The sequence below is a fragment of the Accipiter gentilis genome, chromosome 23 (genome assembly GCF_929443795.1).
Source record: "Accipiter gentilis chromosome 23, bAccGen1.1, whole genome shotgun sequence".
In the NCBI taxonomy this organism is placed as follows: domain Eukaryota; kingdom Metazoa; phylum Chordata; class Aves; order Accipitriformes; family Accipitridae; genus Astur; species Astur gentilis.
The window spans coordinates 22276067-22303723 of record NC_064902.1 but is presented as its reverse complement, the minus strand read 5'-3'; the positions used below and the strand labels follow the sequence as shown (position 1 = coordinate 22303723).

At 41.5% G+C, this 27657-nt stretch overlaps 1 protein-coding gene across 7 annotated transcripts in view; it reads right to left on the bottom strand.

Annotated features, from left to right (window-relative positions):
* The window catches only part of LOC126049544 (contactin-4), a 346808-nt gene that overhangs the window by 187555 nt on the left and 131596 nt on the right, over nucleotides 1-27657 (bottom strand). Inside the window, exon 1 of one of the 7 annotated variants that reach the window (XM_049826062.1) lies at nucleotides 8819-8896. The exons of 5 other annotated variants lie outside the window; for them this stretch is intronic. The gene's annotated coding sequence lies outside the window, so the exon portion shown is untranslated. Of the gene's footprint in view, nucleotides 1-6343; nucleotides 6410-8818; nucleotides 8897-27657 lie in introns of those variants that run through there. One more of the 7 variants, XM_049826061.1, reaches the window with a different exon arrangement.

Here is a 27657-nt window from a genome sequence, read left to right as displayed (position 1 = left end):
CAGGACTACCGTTAGCAATTCTTAATAACCTGCCGTGTTCCTCCAGGACTGTCCCATGAGCTGATTTTGCAACAAGAGTCTGGGAGTGTTGGACGGGAGTTCATAAACAGCATCTCCTGATTGCGACCACGGTCTGGAGCGACGGTCCCTGAGCCACCCCATCACGAAGATGCTGCTGGCGAGACCTGCGGCTCTTCCCGACGGCCGCAGAGCCGCCAGCCCCCGCGGTCCACGCGGGGACCGAAGCACGGTGCGGAACCGAGGCCCGAACGCACGTTTCAGACGGACAGAGGAACTGAATTCGCGGTGATATCAAACATCCACGTACGCTTGCACAGAGGGAGAGACAGATAGCGATGCTTCCCATCAATGCAGGGGTATTTCAACGTACTGGATGACAACAAAAACAGTAGGTGTTGTGCTCTTATAAAATAAATAAGAGAGCCAGACCCATCCTCTAAGCTCATCTTTAAGTACCAGTAATGTGTGCTTATTAGTAACCCTAGCAAGCCAAATTCCCGGACAAAGTACGCTTTCCTTGCAGGGACAAATCACTTTCTAGCTGGGACAAGCCGGTATGAGCCACGCAAGCTATCACAACACTTCTCTCCCTGGTGTTTTCCTTTGGCCTACATTTCTGTGGAATGAACTTAAATATGATAAATGATAAGAATTTCACCCTTGACTGGGAATTCAAATTATCATATTGATTAGCTTTGCCACATACAAAGTGGAAAATATTCACAAAATTGACAGGCTTTAAAGAATAAAAGTTGTCACCTTGTACGTGCAGAATAGCAACACGAGACAGAGCTAATCAATAGGGAAACAACTTTCTTCTGAACCAAGGAATACACGCACCCCCGAAAAATCACATCCTCAAATTATTTCACTGTAATATTTTGAGTATTGACCCGTTTCCTGCCCGAAACATGCCCTCAAACCTCATAGACAGAAAGTCAATTCTGCCGATTTCATTTTCTGAAAGAGAAGCACATTTGTTAGTGACAAACGTGATTAGAAAGGCATCTCCTGGCAACCTGGGGAGTGGGAGGTGCATGTACAGGCATAGAAAATGAGGCTAAATATTTTCTAGATTTTTAAAAAACCTCCATAAATTAACTTTGCAGAACACAACTGAAAACTGGAGTCCAAACAGCTCACTAAGATTTCGTTTCTCTTTGCAAACAGACTCATACTCAGCACTCAACCTACGCACAGTCCTTTAGAGCAGTGGTGAGGAAAGCACCAGAGCCTCCCCAAACTCTATATGCTCCACAAGCTTTTTCACAAACCCCGTTTTATCAACCTCTCGTGTACTGCTAGAAAAGTCTTGCAGAACAAGCACGTCCTTGGAGCAGAGCCTTTGAGTCCAAAGAGCGAAGCAGGTCCTCCTGTCAAGGACTTGTCTCCGAGATGTCGTACTGCCAATGCGTTCAGCGGAAAACCAGGTCACGTTAGCACAAAGCCTCAGCTGACATCTGCTAAATGAATTGGGAGCAAAGGAGAATTCAAACCCACTCAAAATAAGGAGACTTTTAGCCGCATGAGTCTGAGGCTCTCCTCCCTCCAGCTCTGCCGCCGTCTCACCTGGCACTCCTTCGCTCAGCGCCAGGCTCTCCACGCCACACCAAAGCGTTTTGGATGGTCGAGCCAAGTACACCGTCGTCCATGTTTAAGAATCACCCTTCTTTAAGTTCCAACATGGAAAATACCTCTGTTTGGAGAACTCTGAAAAACTACTTAATTCTTTCCCTTTTCTAGTAGGTGCTGTCATCGTACTGTGACAGTGGGGAAGAAAAATGAATGTCTTTCCCAGAGCTGTGCCTTGCAGCAATGAAATATGCAAAGCTGCAACAGAAAGGCAAGCCTTTTATTGGGGGCTATCAGATGTGTCCTCCTAGCAGTGCCCGGCCAGCTCACAAAAACCCCCAATGCCAAGGAGAATAAAATTTCTGCTCCAGAATGAAAGCAACATAAAACCAGAGTTTTGCATTTCCACTTTTAAGCGGGGATGTGGCATTTCCACTTTCAAGCTTTCTTTCCTAACCCCTCCAGTAAGTCTATACACATACTGCAGCAAGCCTGAGGACAGAGCGACCATACAAAAGACTAGACGGTTTTTAAAAGTATCAGAATTAGGAACGCAAAACTCACAAAATGGGGGTTTATGGGCTCTCCAGACACATTTCTCTCTTCTTCTTGCACGTTTCTTCTAGTTGCAAAGACAACTTTCTGTAGTGTGAACTCCTGCGGACCGCCCCCAGGGTACGGTGATTTGGCAGCCAGCCGTGGGACGGTGGCACCTCCAAGGTACGCTGCCATGCTACACCAGCCTGCTCCTGAACCACCGCACAGCAACGCCTCGCCAGCAACAATTTCAGCTGAACGGATTAAATGCAAATGGGAAATCTACTTATTGCATCTCTCAGATTCAACCTCCAACCATTTTATTGTACTGTACAAAACTTTGGAGAAAGGAAAGAGCTAATATATAGCATTTACATGATATCGAGCTGCTGTAATACAACGCAGCGTGTTAAATTTGACATCCTGGGAAACGGAAAACCTACACGCAGGTGCGAATAACTCAACAAATTGATGAAAAACTTAATTCATTAAATTTATATCTTTAGCCATGTTGGAATGTAAGAAATTATACTTCAAACCAGAGAGGATTTTAAGACCAAATATTTTTTCTGTGTCTCCAACTAAGACAGTTGGCTTATTTACTTTTCACACTGTTGATTCATTTTTAAGAAATATGATAGGTATATTTGGAGGAAAGGATTTTTTGTTTCTAGTATAATAAAAAAAAGATGTTTCCAGCTTTCACAGGCTTGGGACATGGGAGGCAGCAGTATAAGTGATGGATTAGTGAGCGGAGTGCAACAGAAGTGGTCAAACTTAGGTGTTCAAGACAATTTATCAGAGAACTTCCACAGCTCTACAACACATCCCTCACACAGCCTTCACAACCGCACTTACTTTTTCAGTGTGTTTCACTGCAGCCATCACCTCTTTTAAGAAACAAAAAGCTCCTTAAATTACTTTTTCTTTCCCGGCTTCTCTTGGTTCTTGCTCACCCAAGCCTGCCTGCAGCAGGAGACCTTCTTGCAAGCCGCTCAGATTTGAAATTGAGCGTAACGCTTTCACCCATCCCTAGGCAGGATGGATTTTTCATGCGTCTCCAAGATTGGTCATAGCTAATAAAAAACCCACAGTTAAGCTGGGCCAAATTTAGTCCATAGTCATTTGGAGAATTTACCTTGATATACTTTTCAAGAGATTGATTTTTCAGAGGATGGACACATAGCAGCCCATTGAAGGTCTATCACGATGCTCATCTAAAATCACTAATCTCAGCCTAGGGACAGACCATTATAATTCGGTACGCACCGGTACGAAAGACAGGTTTTTGGTTGTAGTGCCAGAGGAGAAGCAGAGGAAAAAGCCTTCACAGACAGACACTTTCTGAAGTCCTAGCTGCTGCTCAGATAGTGATGTTACATATGTCATTTTGTAATGAAAAAGACCGTGTGATTATGCTTACACATAGCTGGGCACATGTAATGGCTAGGCAATGTGTGGAAAGAAACAGCATTTAGGGGAATAATAGGCTGAAAGTAAGCTGTACTCTAATATCAAGCACAGAGATCTCTCTGGAGATTTCTTGTGGGAGAATTACACTAAACCCTAGTATTGACGTAAGGTTAAAAGATATTCTAAATCAATTGACATTTAAATGCAAAAACCTTGTTAACCCTCACGTATGGATCTTTAACTTTAAAATGCTACCTCAATTTGATACGAGGAAAAAGATATTTAGTATGATCAGGAGGTTTTAGGCTACTAAGATACAGCCAGATAGCGTATTTTCATTTTAAATAGTACAGGCTAGAACACCAACTTTCATAAACCAACTGTTGATTTCTCCCCTGGGGAACAGCAGCCTATCTGTGTTTTTTGCTCATCCAGAAGAAGCTGGAAGGACTCAAAGGAGGAATTACTTTTACAGTGTCACCCCAGTTTTCTTTATTTCTGTGGGCCCCTAGCTATTTTCTTTCCCCAGGTTGTGTTTGAGAGCTACAGCATACCCCTACATTATCTGCTGCTTCACGTGGTGTTTACCCTTTTCCAGCCTCTGAAGAGAGTTTAAATTATTTCCTGTTTCTTCAATCTGGGATGTGGTCACCCGGCTGTCTCTGATGCTTCCACTCCAGTAAATACCATTATGGTTTAATGACCCTCTATCATCCCTCTCCTGAGAGCAGATGGAGAATACACGCACACAGAGACAGCTAAAGATACACAACTTCATCAAATCTCCTCAGCTCCATAATTTATACATGGGGAAGTTCACCAGCCATCTAACCTGATTAGGTTCTCATGCCCCACTTGCGAAAGTTACAGAAATACTTCTAGAATTATTTATAAAATCAGTGAGAGGTGAACCCAGTATCTAAGGTATAAAAGATGTTGTATTTGAAACTGGTGCCCATTAACTGAACTTTTAGCTGCATAAAACCTCAGAGCTGTGCCTAATGCCTTTCCATGGGAGAGCTAACACGGTGTGGAGCCTTTTGCTCTGTAACACAAATTTATTAATTTTTTCTAAGTTCAGTTTTGAAAAAAATTCAAATAATCTTTATTAGAAACTGAACCTTCATTTTGAGGAAGATTGGACCAAATCTCAAACTTCACAGTTTAAGGGCTGTAACAAATAAACTCAGCATCACGAAAGTGTCATGACAATTACGCAAGCCACATCTCCCCTCTTTTTAGCTAAGAGTAGAGGCTTTGTGCGTAAATTAGTGCATTTGTCAAGTTAAGAAGATAAATGAAACTGCATGTTTAAATATACACACTACACTTGCAACATGTTTTTGAAACCACTACTGCCTGAATTCCACAGTTCACAGCAATTTCGATTATTTTTTTTTAACATATCAAAAAATATTACTGTAGCTTAATAGCGAATGCTTTATAGTTTGACTTTTATTTGTGCCATGCTCTTCCTAAAGACAACGCCTTGCACAAATGAGAAAGCCCTGCAATATTTCCAGCATTAGTGCAGGGCAACATTGCTGATTTTGCACAACTCAGCAAATATCCTGTCGTCTTCCCTTCAATGTCATTTCCCTCCGCTGGTGAACGAACACTCCCAGACAGTTGTGGGACAACCGATAGCTTTTTATTAACTGCAGCTGCTTGGTTTTACTGGGGCAAAGAATTCAGGAAACTCTGTAGATTTTATGTAGTAGGACACCAACTCTATCCTGTGGACAACTTATAAGATAGCAATATTGGATAGTCTTGAATCTAAGATCCTGATAGAAAATCTAGGCTGGTGCTTTAGTTTCATCACACATTTCACACAATAATCCATAAAGATGAAAACTGCACAAACCCAAAGTAATTTTATAACATCTGTTATCACAAATGCATCATGGCACATCCACTCAAACGTATTTGTTGAGTAGTATCTCATATAGTTTCGTTACTTTTAATAACAACTTGCTTTTCCCCTTGCTTGTATGATTTTAGCTATAATATATGGTGTTTGTTTTGATTTTTTTGGTACTCTACAAGCTTGGCAGACCAGATGTTTCCTTTTGAAAAAGGTTAAAACAACAACAGAGTAGGTTTCCCTACAGGGAATAGGGCAAAGAAGGCGCCTGTCCAGCATCTCTTGGGCATTGCACCTTCCCTTTGCGATAAACACATCAAGAGCCAAGACAAACAACTGAACACTTCGACACGCCTGCATTTCCAGAAGAGTTGAAGGGGAATAGTTTTCTCATTACTATGGCTAATTAGTAACCTTGCTCAGTACGAACCGTGCATTCAGCAGCCAAACACGTTTTACTAACTGCCTGCAACTCTTAGACACATTACTCGGACTCTGATTCTTTCAGCTGGGAGACTAAAGCACTAAACACGTTTACTCATATTTGTGTAGTGATCACCCATGCACAAAAATGTCCTTGTCTATTAGGAGGACTCTACACCTCCCTCATACTCACCAGGATAAGTTGCCGTGCTTTGATTGTGTACTTTGCTTACATAATTTCTTCTCACTTACTGACATCTACCAAGCAAACGCCTGCACAGAAAATAGCAAAGATCCTGCATTTCAACAGCCAAATCCTAGCACACCTCTAGGGTAAATATTACCACTTACTAGAAAACTACAGGGTCTGCTTTTTATTATATTTTTTAGCTTATGCAGATTTTTTTAACATGTTTAGGCATCAGAAAGTACCTAAAGGCAATTACCTTTTAAACATCTCTTCTCACTATAAACTATTCAAGTTTCATAATCGTTTATACAGTAACTTACCAATGCATGTGACAGCTGTTCCCAAATTCCTCCCAGTGGTCTTATACTTGATATTTTTCCACGTACAACACATCCACTCTCCTCAGCGTGAAGCTGTTTCTCTGCGTTTCATTTGACCACAGTCCTCTTGGACGTCTATTGCCTTATTTACATTTTCATTGCAGAGCAGTTGAATTTCTATCCCCTGATATAGGGTTTCCTTCTGGAAAGTCTTAAATTTGTCTTCTTTAGTCCATTTGCCAACTGCCTGGGATAATCAGCTTCTGTAAATTCTGCCATCTCCTTTAAAATCTACACCACTGCTTTTTATATCTTGCCATAAGATATACTTTATTTCTTTGGTATCCTTCTGATGCTTTCCTCTAACGTTAAATCACTGGTTTTCCTTACTCAAAACCAAGCTGATACTGGTGCAGCCCTTTGCTTTATGAGCAAAACTACTTTATAGGTTCCTTGAGAATATGTACCTTTTAATTGTCGTAAAACAGATCTCTAACAAAGGCTTTCTGTGCAATAAATACAGGCAGGTCTTACCTGTGATTTATAGCTCGCCTCCTACCGTACAATAAAACTGTCTGGTGCACCATTGGAACTATTAACTAAGCAGTATTGAGCTGAACATTCAAAAAATCTTCTGATTCATTGGTTCAAAGCCAAATGTATGATGTTGCTGAAGTCAATACATAAAATTGCAGCTAAGGAATTAACAGCTTAAAGAAATCAAAGATCCCTGTCATCGCTATACTCTGCATAACAGAGCCTGGCTAGCTGGAAGTATTACTTTGCTTTAAAATGGATGTACGTTTTTGAGACGGAAAGAATGCAGTAAAAAAGGGCAGATCTTGCATCAGTGCTTTCTCTTAATTAGGTCTGACTTGTTCAGCTAGGCTATTGATACTTTAAAACCCCAAAGCAATAGGATTTTCATTGAGCTCATAAAAAATTTAACTATTTCATGGTTCAATATACTATAACATATAAGTTTAATCAGAAATGACATTACCAAAACTAAAGCAGAGAAAATCTGAAATGGTATCTATCGCTCTCAGCACTAAAGGGACTCAAATTACGTGCAATAAAGCATTTAAAGCATATAGAAAATAGTGTTATGTTCCTCAGTAGCTTAAGAATACCAGGGATTACTTTATGCAATCTTTAAAGAAACCTTTCATCAGATAATTTTTACAGCATACTTTTGACTGTAAAGCAGATAATTTTACATTTTATTCCACCTGCTGGGTGCTCCTATCCAAATCTCTCTCCTTTCAGTTGCTATGCCTGTAAGAGAGGAGGACAGCAGCACTGGGAACCGCACTACAGGTGCCCTGCGAGATGCACGATCGGCCGCTCGAGGACCGTCTCGGAGCTTTCCGAAATAAATGCTGGAGCATTCACTGCTCTCTGAGCCTGGAAGTGCTCTTCCCAGCTTTGGGCAGGAGCTACCTGCTTACCTGACACCCCGCACGTTTCCATACTTTTCCTAACTTGATATATCGCTCTTTATAAGACCAGTCGAGCCACTCCTCCGCTCGATCGTACCGCGCTGATAGCGGATGCGCTATTGTGGCTCAGCAGAACAGCTCTCACCGATTTTCTCTCCAGATTCCCCGTTTTCTCTCTTGCACGCTTCTAAGCCATTGCAGACCCAACACAACCCCTTTGCTTTCGAATGCCTTGGTACATGGTGGTTTGCTAGGAACTGTGTTGTTAGCTACCGCACGCCCGGTATGGGGAACATTTTCTAATAATTCAACTTTTGCTTTTAATTAAGCTGGACTGTGTTTTGCCAGGGGATTGCAACCGCTTTTTTTATCAGGGTTTTCAAACATATTTCAAATTTTTCCTCCATAAATAACAGCGCAAGGCTACTAGTACTCAGTATTTTTGTTCTTTAATGCAAACCAGAAATGGTGAAGATTAGCCCATAGCTCATTCTAGCATCAAAATCAACTCCATTCCTCTGTTTAAAGTAAAAGCGAGGTAAGTGACAAGCATAAAAATATTATTTAGAGAATTCACTCTATATGGTAAAGTTTTGCTTAATTGTGCTAGGAAAGTTTGGCAATGCGGTCAAGTTTCAGCAACAAGATAAACTCAATGTAGAAGCTTTGGTCTTGTAAAAGCAAAGCCTCAGTGTGTGTTGGTTTGTTTACTTATGCTTTTAAAGGAAAATGTATATATTTGCAGAAGTGTGACATGTTACTAAGTACACTGGGTTTTGCTAATGCGATGCATGCTGAAGCAGTACCCCGTTCTTTCCTGCATCTGCTTATAATCATTCTAGAAATGCTGAAATTACAACATTCCTAAGAAAATAAATTATCATCATAATATTCACATCAGCCCTTTCACCGGTGCTCATTGGGGATGCCTTTTATTCTGAAATGAGGGCAAGTTCTTCTTCCAATTAGGAAAAAAATGCTGAAAACAACAAACCTTAAACATACTCATTGCACATGCTTAATTCAGACTTACCATTTTCTGTGAAAGCAGAAAGCTTCATAATAAAACCCCGGTGTACCTTCGCAGGGTAGGATGCCAATTCCCTCGGGTACATACCTAATACTGCACCGATACTTCACCATCTCTGCTTGCTCTATGTTACATTTTCCTTATTCTATCCCCTCGGACTCCTTGGCTCCAGGAATATCTGTAGCACGCAGGTAACCAGACACTGCTGCTTTTTTCTCCCTGTGTGGTTCTCCTCAGCCACATCTAATGAGAATACACTCTGTCGTTACTAGCGAGACATTTCCACGCTTCACAACCTGTGGTCTTCTCTGCTTTGAGACGTACTGCCCATTCAGGAGCAGACTTATCTGCTCGTTTTTATGTACCTTCTGCACCGCGGAATTTCATGCGACTTGTGCAACTACTCTGGCCCTCAGGTAAGACCAATTCAGCGTGGCTTCAAAGCCCTCCGAGGCTTTGAGCTTTAGCCAGAAGAAAACAAAGTCCAGAGACAGAGCATTTAAACCAGTGCGTTGAAAAGCACATGAAACTGCAGAGGGACATTTACTAGCATCACACAACGGCCCCGAAAATCCATCCACCCAGATACGTGCTGTGATCAATCTTAAATGTCACTACCACCGCTTAGAAATTGTACGGCCTTGCAAAACCCGCAGCAGTACCCAAATATAAGGTCAGTATTAGAGGTACTGACTCATGCTCTTGGCCAGGCAGGGGTCAGTAGGCTGAAGTAGGCATCAGCGCACGCGTCAAGTAGGTGGAGGAGAACGGCCCAGCTCTTAGCCATCGATGGGTACTGCAAAAGTGCAATGCCAACTCTTTCTGTAAGCACAGCATTAGCTTAATGCATCTTTGTGAGTAATTTAAGCTGCTCAGAGTATAAAGTTCCTTGCTTTATTTTATTAAGTATAGGGTTATCTAGGCACCTAGAAGTATTTGTAGGAAGAAAAGCAAATGCTTAAAAGTTTCAGCCATTTATCATGCATCTCCAATTTGCGCTTTCATAATACTCCAAGAAACCAGAGCGAAAAGTCTTCCTGGGCAAAGCATATGCTTCTCTTAACTCGCTTCTCAGCATTTAAATGAAACAAATCAATATTGCTGACAATACAACCCCAAAAGTTTTAAAGCCTAGCGAAAGGCATCACCCACCCTGCACTTCGCCACCCCTCCACCCCGATGGCTCCAGCGAACAGCTGCTCTGTCAACAATTTCTATATTCTAGTAGAGAACGCGACAGCCAGGAAAATTCTACTTACGCTAAAGAATTCGTCCTGCTTTTGTTCCCGATATACCTGGCTGAACCATGCTTGCTCATAACGAGTTTTATTGATGCTTGGCTCTGAGACGACGCAGTGCTGTCCTGCGCAACAAGATCTTTAACTTTTGCGGAAAACGTTTGGTCTAAAGGACGGCTGATTTGCTTAAATGAATCAATTACGTACCTCTGAAAGAAAAGCCAAAGGGACCGTCGAGCTCTGAGCAGATGATTCTGTCTCAGCAGCTTGAATCAGCGCAGAGCAGCAGAACAGAAAACCCAACGCAGCTGGCAGAGCCCCGTCCACAGGCGGACGTGGAAGGAAAACCGCTCCGTGCAGCGAACCAGCCCTGGTTTGGTTTACACGTTACAGCGAACCAGACGCCGGACCACGCTCCCCGCAAGTCCCCACGGCCGTGTCCCCACTCGGGACGGGCAGGGAGCCTTCCTCCGTGCTCTGCCCTCCGCCACGAGCAGCCGCATCCCGGCGGGACCCCGGGAGGGAGCAGCATCCCGCTCTGAACCCATTCAAATTCAGGGTAAACCGCGCAAAACAAAACAGGTACTCGCTCGCAGGTTTCAGCGCGGGCTATAATCCTATCACCGCTGAAGGATGATTATAGAAATCCCTGTAATTAAACCGGACGCCGGGTGGCCGCAGCAGGCTGACAAGCCTGAGCCAGCCCCGCGGCCCCGTTGAACCGCGCACGGGACTGCACCCCCCGAAGCATCACCTCGCTCCCCTCCGCGTAAACCTGCACTTTCTTCGCAGCTTTAATCGTTGGGGAGCAGACTCTTCTTGAAGTCTCCCCCTTCGAAGACACCAATAAAAAATACCTGCATACATCATTATGTTTTTTCAGGATTTTTTTTTTTTTTTTATTGCAGTGAGGGCAGCTGTATAGATATACCCTTCTCCTCCATATACTGCAGGTTTATTGTTTTACGCATGTTTTATTTAAGCATCAAATCCACTAGTGCGTAAGGTCAACATAACAAATACTTAATTGCCACATTTATTTTTAAGTAAACAGATTCTTTCCCCACGGTCCTTTTTGAATCAGTAAAGGCTGCACTTAAACCTTCTCAACACAGCCCCAGGAACAAAACGCTGTACTGCAGTTGTAACAACTGAATTTACCCACTTGCGGATGTACATAAACACGTACATCAAACAGATGGGGAGAACTAGTTAAGGAAAAGTCAGGATGCGGATTCACTAAAGGAATTATCCGGAGAACACCTGCAGTACTCTCATCCCCAATCCAGAGGATGCCCAAGGACGCGGATCCCAGACTCGGCTCCGCCACTCCCAGGTTGCCAGTGGAATCGGGGACCACCAGTGTTTTAAGGAAACCGCTTCCAGGGCTTCAACAAAAGCAATATTTACTTTATGCAATATATACTGGAACAAACCAAAGCCACTCACTTGAGATACAGGAGAGGACTGGGACTCAGCTCGTCAAAAGTGACAGACGAAGGGACCAACACCTAGCTTCCATACAATCCATACAGGATTCACAGCATGTTGCCTGGGATTACTGCATACCAAATTCTTTGAAACTGAGAGCGGAATACGTTTCAATTTTGTTTGTGTGTCAATTATATATTTCTGCATTCACTGATTATAAAATAAAAATTATATTATTCCATTTTTTTGTATAATATTCTGAAACTGCAGCTTTTGATAAGGTAACCATGCTTTTATTATAATTTTATGTAAATTGCCATAGATCCAGGGAATTCAATTAACTGAACTGAATTCCAATTTGCAGGGCAGCCTGGTCCAATAATTCAAAAACTGCATTTCTTGAACATTTTTAAATTGACCAGTGCTTACAAATGTGTCATTTCTATTTTTACTATTGTTACATAGCTGTCAGCGTACATATTTCATAGTAACTGTGAGATGCCCACAAAAACAGGTTAATTAAGGAGTTCTCGTCCATCCCAGTCATATTAACAAGCAGACCCTGTGAGCAAACAAAAAGTGAAGCAAATGAAAATATCCTGAAGTATTTATTCAGTAATAAAATGGAAATAAAGACTTTAATTGCCTTTAAGTTCTATTCAGTCTTCATTTCCTTAGCAATTATATAGATTCATTTTTTATTGTGCTTTGGGTTGGATTCACTGTGGTGCTCTGTGACTCATATTTGTTTCTAAATGGTGGTGGTGATTAGTAAACACAACTCCGTCTAGTTCTGTTTATTCCTGTTGGGATGTATTCCCTTGGAGACAGACTATCAAAGACAGGAAGACTTGTAACTTTAAATTGTATGATGTCTCAATGATTTCTTTAAAGTAGGATTCATTGCAATAAAGTAAACACAACATTACTGAAAACAAAGCACATATTCAATTATTAAATCACTCCATATGTGTAAGAAAGACCAACAAAACAGGAACTGATGGATCCTGTGTAAGAGAATGCTATCAGAGGAGGAAAAAAAAAAAAAAAAAAAAAAAGAAAAAACTACATTAAGCGATTCAAAAGAAAGTGCTGAAATCTGATTAATAAACCACAGCAATCTCGCCTAACAATGTTTTAAATCCCTTATTTCGTAAGACTATATAAAGCAATGGATGTTTCCGCTGCTCGAGCTTTGTGGCGGTACTTAGGGAGATTGAACAGAAGAAAGGAGCTACTTATTTTAATGCAAGCACAACAAAAATGTGGACAACTCTCCCAGGTGCTGCAGGGGTTGCAAGCCCCTTGCCCGAGATGCTTCTTTCTCCTAGCAGCATCAGGCTGTCATTAAGCCTGGATGTCCTCTCTTCCACACCCGTTCTATAAAGCAAAGGTAATTCTTTTCCTCCCCTAGAAGAAACTTTACACCTAGCAAACGTATGCCTATTTGCTAAAACTCTCTCCTCCCATTACTGAAGTTTGTTTGATGTTTTCCAGAAGTTTTGTCTCTCTGATGAAGGATAGATTCTTCTGCTGGGAGTAAATCAGCTTTGCAGTGTCATTTTTGTCCTTGGAATTTGCGTGAAGGAGCCTATACTCTTGGACAGTTACCTGTTCTTACAGTGATAAAAATAAAACAAAAATAACTGAAGAATCCAGGTGAGGAAAAAAAATGACCCTGTGATTAATAAACTATACCAAGTGTCAGGATCGGTGGTTCTGTTTCTCGGTCTCTTTTAAATGGCTTAACATCCCACACGTACCGACCTGGGCTCACAGAAGACCATTTTGGACAAAAGATCTAGGCCGCTGTTTGGAGAGAAAATAACTAATTTTTGCCATGACAATCTCCTTTACCCCTTGGACGCCAGCTAAGCACCCTCAACCAAAAGGCGGGGCGAAGGCTGGAAGGACAGACACCCCACGCACCCCACGCTGCCGGACCCGCCGGGGACACCGGGAACACACTGCACTGCCTGGCAGATCCCCCCTTCCACATATCCCCTGGAAAAAAAAAAAACCATCCTGCCCACCATCCCCAACTTTTTACCGCTTTCTAACCAGTACAAGTGCTACAGCGGGAGGGAACATCCCTGTTCTGCCACGCAGAGACCCCCCAGATGGCTCTGACCTACGAGCGCTCGTTAACCCGGGCAGCACGGCACGCTGCCGCGGTTCAGACCCGAGATCGCTCCTTTGGGATTCACCTCGGCATGCCTAAAGCATTTTGGTAGAGCATCAAGCTTTGAGCAGAAAATCCTTAGAAAAATAAAAAATAAAAGTGGGGCTTTTTTACTTATTCACCGATATTTTTTTCCCATGTCCCACCCCAGGGAATTACTGTACTGTCTGTTAGAGGTGATGGCTCACTGCATCCAGGTCCATCCTGTGAAAGATGGGAAGGTGAAGCTGTAGACCGTGCAAAAAAGAGGATGAGGTGGTTACGAGAGACGGAAGAACACTCTCTTTTGATGGCAATATTAGATTTAAAATAAGGTTTAGAAAGCAAACGGAGCCAGAAGGGGTTTGGACATTACTATGATAAAGTTGCTCCCTTGATGGCATACATCTACCACGTATCACTCAGCTTTGTGATGGCAAGGTTGCTGAATAAAGAACACAATTCAAGTGCCAGATTCCTTTCCAGAATGTTTTTGTCGTTGTTGTATATGCCATTAAGGAATTACTTGCTAGGAGCAACCTATAGAGAAAAACATTCAAAGTACAATCCTTACTCTCTTATGATTCAGGTAAATTGTTTCCAGTAAATAAGAGAAGTCAAGAATAACTTTAATTACTCAGCTTCAGCAATTTCTCCCATAAAAGATGAGAGCTATCAACTAAACGTATATATTGTATGAGTTAAAAAAAATCATACTGGAAGATTCACAAAAAAGCACTTACATTTAGAAAAAGAAGGAAAATTACCCTATGTGTTATTTTAGACTATATAAAGATGACGGTCATGAAAGGGTAGATTTATTCTCTCTTACATCTTTGATGACTTACCAAATGGATCACAGTCATCAAAGACAGAACAGTGATGCTCAGTAAAGCTCATTCTTTTAATGCTACCCGTATTTTTCTTCCATTAAGACTTGAACAAATAACATTTCTAAGATTATCAGAAAATATTGAACTGTTAAGATAACTGGTTCATCATTCCACCAAAACAAAAATTGTATTTTTTCAATCTGCAAATGTTTCATTTCATAACAGAAAAATAATTTGTAAAAAGACAAAGCTGCATGCCAAACAAAAGCTAATGCAAGTCAGCAAGTCTCAATATGGCAACGCTAAGATGAATGGTTTGTCCCTTTTGTATTATTTATTGTGCCTTTATATCTGTGAATTCCAAACTATCTATTACCAGAGATGGTGCCCACACTCAATTTATACAATATTGTGACAGTCAGTTGTTTCCATCATTCCTAAAAGCCACTTCAACTGAAGCTGATGTTAATGCACTAATATCAAAGTTAGGATTTATGCTACCTCCCACATACGCTGTAATTGCGTATGAAAGGGAAGTCGCTATGCTATGGAATTACTTTTGCTCACTTTTTTCAAGCAAACAAGACCTTGAATTGCTAATTGTTAAGACTATGCATTTTAGATAATTGCTGATTACGGTATTTGAAGTGTAAGTGATTGTTAAATGTGCTGTTTGGCTAATGCCCAGAAAGCCAACGTGATATCATGGATAATTATAGACAGTTTAATTGCTTCGGGTCTTTTAATTGGCAAAGTACACGGATGATGAGAGATGAGATGAAACTGAAAGGTCCGCTGAGCCAAGGAGGCCTCCAGAATTGCATGCCATGAGCTGACCCTCTATTTCGGGTTCATCCTTTAGGGACCAAAGTAGGGTAATAGGAGACAACATCACTTTAGAAAGAAAGACCTAACCTGTCCTACCTCTACAGCTAGTTTTTCCTTGCGAGAAGTTCCTCTGCTTGTCTGCCAAAAGCTGCCGCCTCTATTCTTTTGAGCCCTGTATGTTACGCAGAGGTGAATTCCCGGAGACATCGTCGCTCCATCTTGTATTACCCCGTCTGTCTTCTGGTGAGCTTGCTCGTTTCACCTGGTAGGAAAGGTTCCCAACAAGTATGGCTTTGAGTCACGGCAGGGGTTAGATGTGGAGGAGCAAGAACCTGCAGACTATTCATGCCTGCAAATTTTCCTAGATAGCAGTGAGTTTTGACTAAAAATTACAGAATTTGGCTCATGAAGTAAGCCCAGCCAGCAGATGGAGTGAAGTAGCCTTTGTGATTCGGATAACTCTTTTCCAGCACTCGTGACAAGTCATGAATCTCCCATCCCCAAAAGTTATTAGAGAAATTTAAAGCTCATGAAATAAGTCAGATTGGCAGATGCGAAAATATGAGGCCTCCTTTTACCCACAGAGAGGTAACTGTGCAAAAATCCCTCATACTGGTTTGCATCTCTCTCATTTCAGAGCTTTTCTCTCCAGAGGCTAAAGGGTGGCGCTTTTAAAATACCATTCTGCTAATAAAATATATCGCTGGACTTCCTGCGCAATGGCCTTTAGTCACTCAGAGCAGAAACTTGGCACCGAAGTAATTGGAAGCGCATCGGTTTCTCAGGCACGAGAGCTGATGCATGTGTCTCCACTCGACTGCGTGGCAATGGATCATTTTCAACATTTTATTTCTTGTGTTGTTTAAAAAAAATACCAGCTCATTATCTCAATTTATAAATATCTTCCCCGGATCCATTTCAGTTTGCCATCGATGACGATAGAGACACATATACAAAAATAATCGCGGCACTAATTTGCATTATCATACGTTGAGACTTATAACGAAGGAACACAGTTCAGGGTAGATGAAAACATTACCAACTGCACGAGGGTCTTTTAGATAAGCTTTACGCTGTGATAAATGGCCATAAAAGCAATACAGAGGATCAGCAGGTCAACAGTCTCTTGTAGGTATGTTAATCTACTGCTCTTAATCCTCAGAAAAGCGCCTGGAGGCACTGGAGACCTCCGCGCCGCTGTAACGGGCAGGAGCCGTGCGAGGGGAGGGCAGGACTACAAACCAAAAGTCTGCAACAGGTACATAAACCGAACACAAAGTATTTCGAAGCGATGGCCGCAAACCCAAGCACCGGGCTGCAGCAGCAACTGTACGACGGCGAGGTACGGGACCGCGGGCGCGGGAGATGCGCCCAGGAGGGACGGGGCTGCCCGGAGCAGCAAAGGGGACTGTTCCAGAGAGCCAGAGGTGACGGGGCCAAGGGTCTGGCCTGGAACCCGAACCGGAGAGAAGACTGCTGTAAATGCTAAAAAGGAAAACCCGGCCTCTGTTTCTGCTTCAGGTTTTGACAAAATGCAGATGGACGCTAATGAAGGCAGGCAGTCTATCGGCACAAACTCTCAGCTGCGTTTTCCACTGACATTTCAGCCACGCGAATGCTGGCAGACATCAGAAATGTTTAGTTTTTCAAACTTCAAAGTGGTATTTTTATTTAAGGAATAACTGGTTGAATTGCACGATCCCTGACAGCGTTACAAAGATGACAGTGTTGCTCAGAATGAGCTCATTTGTAAGATCTTCCGCTTGCTGCTGTCATTTCACGTTTTGCAGTATTTTTGCTATAACATCCCTGTATTCATTTCATTATAGGAGATGCTTTTCAGGAAGATAATAAAAGATGTTGCAGGTTTGGGTCCTAAAGTAATCTAATCTGTCTTTTTGAGAGGTTAGATCTCCCTGTGACTTTGTTTCTACTTTCAAAAAGCTGATTTATCCACCCTCTCAGAATACTACCAGATTTAATTCCAGCATCTGTAAATTTAAGATCTTTGAAGTATTTTGAGTCCCCTCAGAGAACTATAACTTTGTAAGTTTGTGCCAGCTAAAGCATCTACCAAAAAAACCCCCTTGCTAGGATATTAGAGTAATGATCGTAGACCTGTGTTACATTTAACTGCTTTAAACACTGCCAAAATGCTGCAAGAATTTTCTATAACTGCCTCCAAACTCCTTTTCATCTTTGGCAGGTGGCCTGTAAATGGCTACAAATGTTTGTGTTTGGTGGTTGGTTTTTTTTTTTTGTTTATTCCTTATTTACCTGGGATTCAGCAATACCCTTACTATAGATAGATTTTGGGAAGAGTTTCCCACACCAGGGCAGCGGGAGCGCAATGTCACCGCTTCCTCCGAGCTGTGAGAGGGCATCAACGCAGCGAAGCAAACGACACTTAATAAATTCACATATACACCCTGCAGTACGTGTACCCAGCAGTATGCACGCAAAAAGACAACCTAAAATAAACCCTAATTTGGGGTTTGGTGTAATTCGTAAGTCTGTGTTTTTCTCACATGAAATAGGATCCATCATTTCAGATCTCTGGCTGAAGAGTTCTGGTTTTAAAATGTTATTGTTTGGAAAACTTTACACTACAGTTTTTGCTCAGTTTTGCACAAGTTAATGGCTTGCAGAGACTGCAAACCTGAATGCCTTCCAGAGACTGCAAACATGAGAAGAAAAAACAAAAAGAACCAATTGTAGACAAAATAAGCTACTACCATAAACTTACATGAATTTTAAAAATATATGTGGATGTATACACATAGGTACATATATATTTATTGAAATAACTAATTCAGATCCCCCAAAATCTTCTGAAACCATCTCCTGATTATAGTAGCTATTACAAATATTTGAACTGCAGAATATTGCTTTGTAGAGAAAAACAAATACACCGAATCACAGAGTCAAGATGTGGTCGGACAGCGTGCTAAATAACCTCATCTCGGCTCCCTGTCCCACAAAAGGTTGGACCAGATGATCTTTGGAGGTCTCTTCCAACCTTTCAGATCTCGCCGGCGTTCCCCAAGCCCCCGACCCTCCCCGCTGCTGGGAGTCCCCCTCCTTCGTCTCCAACCAGACCCATCCATCTCCTACCCTCAACCTCCCATGTCCTTGCAACGACCGCGTCAGTAAGGACGCGAGAGCATCTCCCTGGAGACTTTCATTTCGTACGTGCCGCCGCGGCCGGCGTGGGCTGAGCCTGAATTCGAATGGCACCTTGGCAATCATTTAGTTCTCCTAATGGCACCTACTTTATGCAAAACTGCAGAAATTAGAGCTGGAGAAGACACATTAGGTAAATTATGCTGAATGACTGGAATGGGATAGATGGAAATAACTGGCTTAGCGTTTCTTATCATACCGCACTTCTGATGAGTCACAGGAATTTTGGAATATTGTGTTCTGTGAAGAAAACACGAGAGGGGAACGAAGAGTCGTCCTACTTATAAAAATCCTAGTAGACTTTAAAATAGAGTAATCTATGATCATTTTTCAAATCACTGTTCCCCAAATGCCTGAATTATCTCCAGCTATGATGAATTATATCTTCTTTCCACCCTTTCACTGAAAATATCCAAGCAACGGACCTGTCACCACCTCCTTGAGATAACAGCCTGCAGTTCTGTAAATCTCACTCTGAAAACTTTCTCCATTGTCATGTTTTCTTAATTACGTTTTCACCTTTCCCTCAATTATACTCCTCTTTGCACAAGCCTAAATGGATGCTTTTCCAGCTTGCAGCTTTTCTCTGATGGCTCTTGTCCTTTTGATTTTCAAAGGGGCTGCTATTCCCTGCTCAGTTTTGCCTGTGAAATCCTGGAAGATCATGGATTTTCACGGGTGTAACTAAGAGAAGAATTTGTCCTGTGGATTCTTTATTACTGATGGAAATGTAGAAGCCAGAAAGATCACAGCTTGAGCTTCAGAGCTCACGTAGCGTTGGCAAAGCTAGCAGCTAGGAGAATGAAAAATACCTTTTCCCTGTAAACTGAACAGATTGAGGAACAATAAAGCATGAAATCACACACTGTACCACTTACAGACATTTCTTAGAAACACATTTTGATATAAAATACAATATAGCTATTTTTCAATTGTCCTAGTCTGGACATTTTGTTTACAGCCAATGATACATAAAAGATTTTGAGCCTCGTTCACTTTGCCTACAACTGTCTGCTGCAAAGCTGAAATTCTCTTCTTCACCTTAAAGCTGATTTCCTATGGAACCACCGGTGCTTTAAGCCTGATGACAGAAAGCCAGGCTACATACAGATGCTAGAAACATTATTTGGAGATGAATAGAAGGTATGTTTGCGTTGCAGGCTTAGGTCAACCTTAACCTGCTTGTCTTTGAATTGCTCTGTTCTCAGACCCAGACCTAAGCCTCTCGACTCTGGATTTGAAAACCTTTTGCTATCCCAGGATCGGCAGCTTGTCTATACAAGTAGAAAGCTTAAACGTAGCACATTTCAGGTATCTCCAAGGCTGCTTTTGCTATGTATTTTCACAGCTTTTTTCCAAATACACTTACCCTTGGACACCACCTACTTCCCAGCCCCACCAGAGCTCATCTTTCACTTCGCAGGTTGTCAAATGACGGCTCACAGACTTGAAAAAAAACACCCCAGTCTCTGCAGACTTTTAATATAAATGTTGGTGGGTAGCTAAGAATTAGCAATGATCTATGGTTATGCAAAAGACAATGAGAATTAACCCCTTCCGGAGGCTGTGAAAGCTTCATCAAACATTGCCTCTCTACATCTTTTCCTCTCCGCTGCTACTTACCTAACCACGGTTCCTATAATCACCAAGTCTGCTAATGCAGCAATTAGTTACAAAAGCAAGCAGAACCGATGCTACGTTAACCACACTTAGCATGTACTAATACTACATTGCAAATCGTTTATAATGGTTTCATTACGCGTCTGAATGTCAGACAACACTGAGAAACCAGATTATTTGAGGCCAAAAGGAGAACTGCGTCTGTCACCTGCCCGACTTGGTGGTGGCCCAGGACCAAGGGTTTGGACAGACACAGCGAGCACAAACCCAGGGACCTGCGGCTCTGCCAGCCCTTGTGCTAAGGGGGGGCTGAATCTCACCCTCCTGCCTTCCCTTCGGGACAGCACGGTTAAACCTGGCATAAACCGAGGGACCAGCGCGTCTCCCCCCGATCCACAACCCCGCGGTGACACAGCACTAGTCAAAGGACTAAGCACGACACATCCCGTTGCTTTTTGCTGCAGGATGTAAAGAGCTTATAATTTGGTATTGTGTATCCAAAAGAAGAACTCAAAAAGGTGGCAAAGATTTAAACTTGGTTAATGAAGACTTTTCAGGCAATGGAGCTGGTGAACATGAGTCTGACAATCTCAGGACAGTAATTCCAGTTCCACCATCAACTACTACTAGTTTATCTTGAAAGTAAAATAAAAAAAGAATAACCGAGTAAGAGCACTGAAGAGATTACATCATATAAATAGATTACAGCTGATTTCCTATTTATGATCCATTACATTAAGAAAATATAGCTGTTAATTTATGCCTGTGATGGAGAAAATTATATACCTTGATAGAATTGATAGTGTCATCTGAGGGAAGGAAAGTGTAATATTACCAGATTATCAAATGTAAAGCACTCAAATACATAAATTATGGTTTGATATAAGAGATTCCGCCCAGAAAATACTGGCTATCAGATTAAAAAGTAATCTCGGAGATGAGACGGAGGGTTGATACATGCTGGGGAGTTTAAAGGACTCAAACACTACCTTCAGCAAACTGAACTCTACACCCAACCTGCACTTCCTCTTGAATGCTGCTGGTTTAAAACCTAAAGAAGAATAAGGGAACAAAAGTATTTTTTTTTCTTTCTTCCTTTCTTTTTCTCAATTTCAGTAGTTCTAATGAAAGCTGTAACTTCTGCAACAAACCGCATCTAAAATCTACACTGAGAGCTTTGCTGCCTGCTAGAGAGGCAGATTGTCCGATACTGATAAGAACAGGACACAGCTTCATGTCTCAACTGCTAAAAATTCTTTAATAAATGGGATTGAAGGGTTTTCTTTGTCTGTTTTTGGTATGCTGAAGTACTTTGGGAATTTTAGGACTAGTCTGAAGGTAAAGATAATTTGATTGACTTAGAAATACAGCAGTAATACCTGAAACTACAGTGTGAAAACCCAACAATGTCAGCAGGAGGAGAAAAAATTGGAAACAGAGATGCAAGATGATCACAGAAAACGTGAGGCTTAGATGTCAAAAATCTCTGCAGAACCCCACAGATCAGTTTGGAGAGAGCTACAAAGGACTAATTTAAGCAGTTTTCTGTAAATGAAAATAGGCACCACTTTAAAAAAAAAAAGTAATTATGGAACTGTGATTGTAACATTGTAATCACTAAGGCTGATACAAAGAAAATATAAAGATGAAGCCTTAGATGTGGCAAAAATATGACGATTATATAGCGAAGGTGACAAGACTGCAGTTAATAAAGCCGAGTGCAACATCTCTGGATATAAACAGGCTGGCGAGAGGAAATAAGAAAAAGCCTACCACAGGAAAGTATATTTGCAATATAAACCCAGAGAAGCAACATGAAAATCTTGCATTAATTTTTGAAAAAGGAAGTAACATAAGAGCTGAATACAACCATTTGGGTAAGTCAAATGCAACATAATTAGCATGGTAGTTAACGCAAGTTCTATGATCTATGTGACACTTTAGCTCACTTGATTTACTTTTAGGTAAAGAAATTATTTTTAAGAGATCTATTCTATTCTTCAGACTGAGCTGAGTAGAAATAAAAACAGTCAGCAAAAAAAATGGGTAGAGTAGAAAGGTACCCATCAGTGGTAACAGGAAGATGGGAAGAAAGATAATACAGAAGTAAAGGGAAAGCAGAAAATTTTTTTTTTTTTCTTTAAAAAAGGCAAGCAAACCAAAAACCCCAACTAAAACAAACTGAAAAAGTTGCTTGGTAACAGGAGTACAAACACAGAATAAAGGAACGCAGAAAGACATCGAGATGAAGGACTCCAAAAGCAAAACCGAGGTTGCGCTTCGGCGCGCGGTGAGGCTGAAGAGCCGCCGCGGTGAGGCTGAAGAGCCGCGCCGGGCAGAGCAACGCTCGCGCCTGGCCCTGGGCGGCTGCACAGCCCCCAGCCAGCGCTGGGCATGACGTCCCTAATTAGGTTAGGAAGAGGAGATGCATATGGCTATGGTTTGATAGTTATGAGAAAGTACTATTAAATAACACTGGAATCAAAATACTGAGGAAAATAATTGCAGGGACCGATGAGTTCTGCCTATCAGATTTATCTGACTCTTTCCTACCCGAGAAGCCAGGTCAGACTGAATTTCAAAGCAGCACTGGCTTCTTGCTGGAAATTTTTTGTGACTGTTGATTGGGGTTGCCTGGTTTGTTATGCTTAACATGGGGTGATGCTTTGGTAACTTATCTCCCTGATGTGAAACAAAGACACGAAGGAGGTTTATTTCAGCTCCAGATGTGTGTGACCAGGGAGATGGCGGAGCTAGTCCCAACACCTTTGCAGGACACCAGAGCTATCGTGAAGCCACGAGTCTCTCTCACAACCTTCTTCCCACTGTCGTTAAGGCCAGTACAACTTTTGCTGTTCACAGGCAGAATACCACTTGAACAGGAGCTGATTAAGATTGAGCGAGAGTATTAAAGACAGGTGAAGGTTCAACCATCGAACATGCTCTCGCTTATCAAGACGTCTGCAGGTCCGTCTGGATTACATGATAACCAATGGTATGTAGTCCAGTTTTTTCCTAAGATACGTTAAGTACCTCAGAGCTAGGGATAAAAAAATGCCACTGAAGGAACAGCTAAGGAATGAGGAGTTTGGTTTGTCTTTGTTCTGATACAATACGGTCACTGGACCAGCAGCGGTAGAGCACGATGCGCCGTATTGGTGATGAACAAAATCCACAGAGGGGTACCCACCGTCATCTTAGCTGAGTAACTGGTGGTGGGAAATGAAGCTTTATGTTTTCATGCACATTTGAAACACCTCGATTATTGTTTCTATTGGCACAGTATTTATGGACTGCAGTCATTAACTAGGTGTACTAGGCAAAGTGTGAACACAAAAGGGAATGACAGTCCCTCTCCTGATCAGCTGTAATTCTTACAGAGGGGACAAAACAGAATAAAGAAAAGAAAAGAAAAAACAGAGAAACACACAGAAGAGATCCAAGGAACAGGGAAACAGATTTTGTCAGTATAACAAACAGATCCTTTTTATAAACATTAATATGAAAGTCACCATCACTAACCTGCATAACATGAAACAGATATGCTGCCTCACATTATTATGTAAGTATGTAGCTATAAAAAAAAAATCACGTCACTAACGCTTCAAAAGAATAGATTTCAAACCACTCATCCGAAGTCATGCAATACTGACAGAAATGAGAATAGAAACAAGAAATGAGTATTTTGTGATGTACCAAGTATATTTAGTATTGTCTTAGTAATCAAGCACTTAAGAAAGATTATGGCTGGACGAAAAGACACGAAAACAGCCACTGTCACGTTACTTCTCATTACTGTCAACGGCTGGTAACATATAGGGGTTAGAGGCATGGAAAGGGTGTGCTGTATATCCAGAGGGCATACAGGCAAAAAGACCCAAGACGCCGACCCATATTGACGGCTAAAAGCAGAAGAAAACAGCCAGTATGCTATTTTTCAGACAAATAAAAACCAATAATTACCAACTACTTCAGATCATAGCATTGTGCCTTGGATTTCCTCATCTCCTTACCCTCCAAAATCTGAATTATTTTGCATTTAAGTTTCTGTGAAGTAATAATTTTCTATTAACATAATGAAATCAAGTTCTTATTTCAAACAACATGAATTTCAACCATCTTCAAACTCAGACTTTCAGATGTCCATGTCTTTATTTCCCTGCTTCCACAGACACAGTAAGAGTCTAATTCATCTGAACAAGAGAATGACAGATTTCAGGCTAGTTTTGCTCTCTAGAATGATCCCTGGTTCCCAAGAACATCACTGATCATCAGAATAACTTTTTCTGAGGTTTTCCTTAAATATACTTTCCCTAATGTCACATAAAGTCTCTGAATGTCAAAATGTGCTTTATGAATAGAAGAAAAATCACTGGGGACATTTAAGTTCATCAGGTGACGAATGGCCCCTTTGATACGCGCATGGCACACTTGCAACAATTACTGGGGAGAGATTAGCAAACCTTTTCTATGCTCCGATGGCTTCATGGAGTGTTGGTTTAGTGCATCGAAGTGCATGTAATAGATTGAATTCCCTGCTGTTTTCTGCAGACAGCCAATTACAAACTACCTGCACACTTGATGCTTTTGACCTTGCCCATAACAATATCTGAACTGATGGACTAAGTCACTTTCAAATGATAAGACTTTGCAACAAAAAGCCAGACACTCCAGCCTCCAAAGAGCATTAGGAAATTTACAGTAGGATTATTTTAATTAGTCTCTTAAACCTATACTGTTTACTTTAAATCCCTCTATCCCACTTACCCTGGCTCTACTAGAAATGAGGAGTGAGAAAGTATCACAAATAATTTCTTTAAATGAAAAAAAAAAAAATTTTGGAAAAAAAAAATTAAAAAAATTGCAAAGCAAAATTTACTTTTTACAAGCCAAAATTTTTAGCATTTCCAGATAACCAAATTTGTGCTCGGCGGCAAGTTAACCGACAGTTTCAGCCTAAACTGGACCAAAATACATTCACTTATCACCCCTAGTTAAACATCTTTCATGGTTATTAATTCTGATGCAGATTGTGCTTCTGTTCAAAAGCAGATGGGAGCTATGTGGGCTCCTAGAATTTCTTTCAGCATATTGCTTTCAGAAGTCCTTCATTAGCTTTAAGACTGAGTATTTAAAGCCAGGCATTCAGAAACAGTAGTCAAAGAAAATGTGCTGGTTTTGTTTTATACAAGTCGGCGTGTTTGACTGCCATACCCGTATACAACTTCTATTCTGCTCATGTTTATGAAAATGCATTGGAATAAGTTTCTTTGGAAACATTCTCTCCTCATTTCTCATTTCCCTCCTGTCAAAAGTCTTCTGAATGGAAGTTATTATTGGCTTTATAATTTGTAACCTCTAAAATCCCTCAAGGTGAAAATTTATTTTCTGTTTAACATTATTGTGCCTTAGCTAACATTGCCTTTTGAGAACAGTGTATCCTAAGGAAGACTGCCTAAAACAAATAAAAATAAGAAAAAAAAAGCCCTTCAACAGACGATCCAGTTACACACGAGATTACTACGGTAGGGTTTTATGCAAAAATAGGTTTATGATCCCTTAGTGGGTTTCTTATATCCCTTAAAATTATGCAGAGCAAGGAGGTGCCATATTTACATATCCCCATGAATTTATTTGAGGGTTAAGCTTCAAAACTCTGTATGTACCTGCTACTACATTTCTTGTTAAGCAAAAGCAGGGCAGACAGTCTGGGTGCTGGCCATGCCCAGACCTCAGCAGATGGCACTGTTTCTCCCGCTCAGCCTCACCAGAGCTCTTTGAAAATTAACTTTTCATTTCCTTTGCCAGCAGCCCTGCAACCCTCCAGGGAAAGACTCGGACGCGGGCAGGGGCCGCGTGTCCCCAGCGAGGCCACCCGAGGCACGGTGACGCTTGTTGTTGGGACGTCCTAAATATATTTACCGTAACGATGAATATATCCTCATACCAGTCCATCAAAACCTGGTGCGTATCCCATTTGTAGCCTATAACCGCTTTCTATACAAACAACAGATATGTAAGAAAACACTGTATTTACAAACAAGCGCCATGAAATTCCTGATGTTTTCCATATATTGTTGAAAAAATACTGCTTGCTTTAATCCTGCTTTCTTAAAAACCACACCACGCCAGCATCAGCCTTGCTAGCAGCGGAAACCCCAAAAGCAAACTGCACCGAGGCCGGGACTCACGGCACCCGACGCGGCCGAGCTCTGCGCCCACGCGAAGCACGACACCGTCTGGGGTCCCCTGTGCAAAGCCGCCCCCAAAAATGTGGGCAGGGGTGGCCGAGGCCACGGGGACAGCGCCCAGGGTCCCCACGGTACATCTCCGTTGCTGCACGTGCCGGCACGGAACACGGCAGAGTGGTAAGTGGTGGTGGGTGTTTAGGAGCCCAACTGTGTGTTATCAGACCCAAATCACCTAAAAAAAGGCAGACAAGTGCCGGCCAGGGCTGCTCTTCCAAATATTTCATCACTTCTGCCAATGCTGTAGACCCAGCAAAGGAGATCTACCGCTCATGCAGCCACGTATGGAGCAACTGCGGGCTCCAGCCGCTTTGGAAGGTCAGGTGAAGGCAGTGGCAAAAATGTCACAAATTATTTCTTTTTTTGCACTTGAAAAAGATGGCACGGCCTTGGCGATGTGGCAAATGCGCTATTAGGGTGCCTCGGAGGAGTTGCGTACGTATGGAAATCACACCTCAAATTAATATCCGAAACCATGTAAATGTGAGTACTTTCACTATCCAAATTTTCTGTTAAAGCTACACAGACTAATAAAGTTTGACCTATATTAATTTATTTAAACAAACATGTTCCTGAAATCTACACTGAAAGTTATCTAGCATGGGTTTTTAAACCTCCATAAATACATGAGGATGCTGAAGATGATTCCCTCCCATTAGAGTTACAAGGAAAGCGTTAATACCCCTTTTTCCTTGAATGATAATCCTGCTCCTTGTATATTCTTTTGCTGAGATTGCATCTCACTTGCCTTAGGTATTAAGCCTATGTAATTTTCTTAACCATGGGGTATCCATTTATCAGATTTGATGCTGATACCTTTTAGTTGCTTCAGCTGGAAAAAAAAAGGCTTCTTTCAGAAAAAGGTTATTTAAATGTGACTATGAATAACCAGAAAAAAAAGCCACCTAAAGCCAGCAATAGATCTAGCGCAATAAAATTCAGTGACATCTGGAAATACATTAGGGTAAGTCAATAGCCTAAAACAAGGCATTATTAGCTGTATCTAGCAATTCATGCTAGTCCCCATTACTTTATTTGCGATCATTTGGTAGAGCCTCTATTGGCCTTTTTTTCATTAGAGAAGTACTTTTAATTCCACAAAATAAAGTCAAGAAAGTTATTATGCTTTCTTTTATTCCTAGTCCACATAAAATAATGGCTTGTGTTTATTGATGCTGTTTTAGTGGAGAAAATTAATTTGTGGAAAATTCATTAACAAACTGCATTGATGTGCTAGCATGGTCACCACAAATGACCACCACAGACTGCTAGGTAACAGGGGAAGAAAGATAACAGCCAA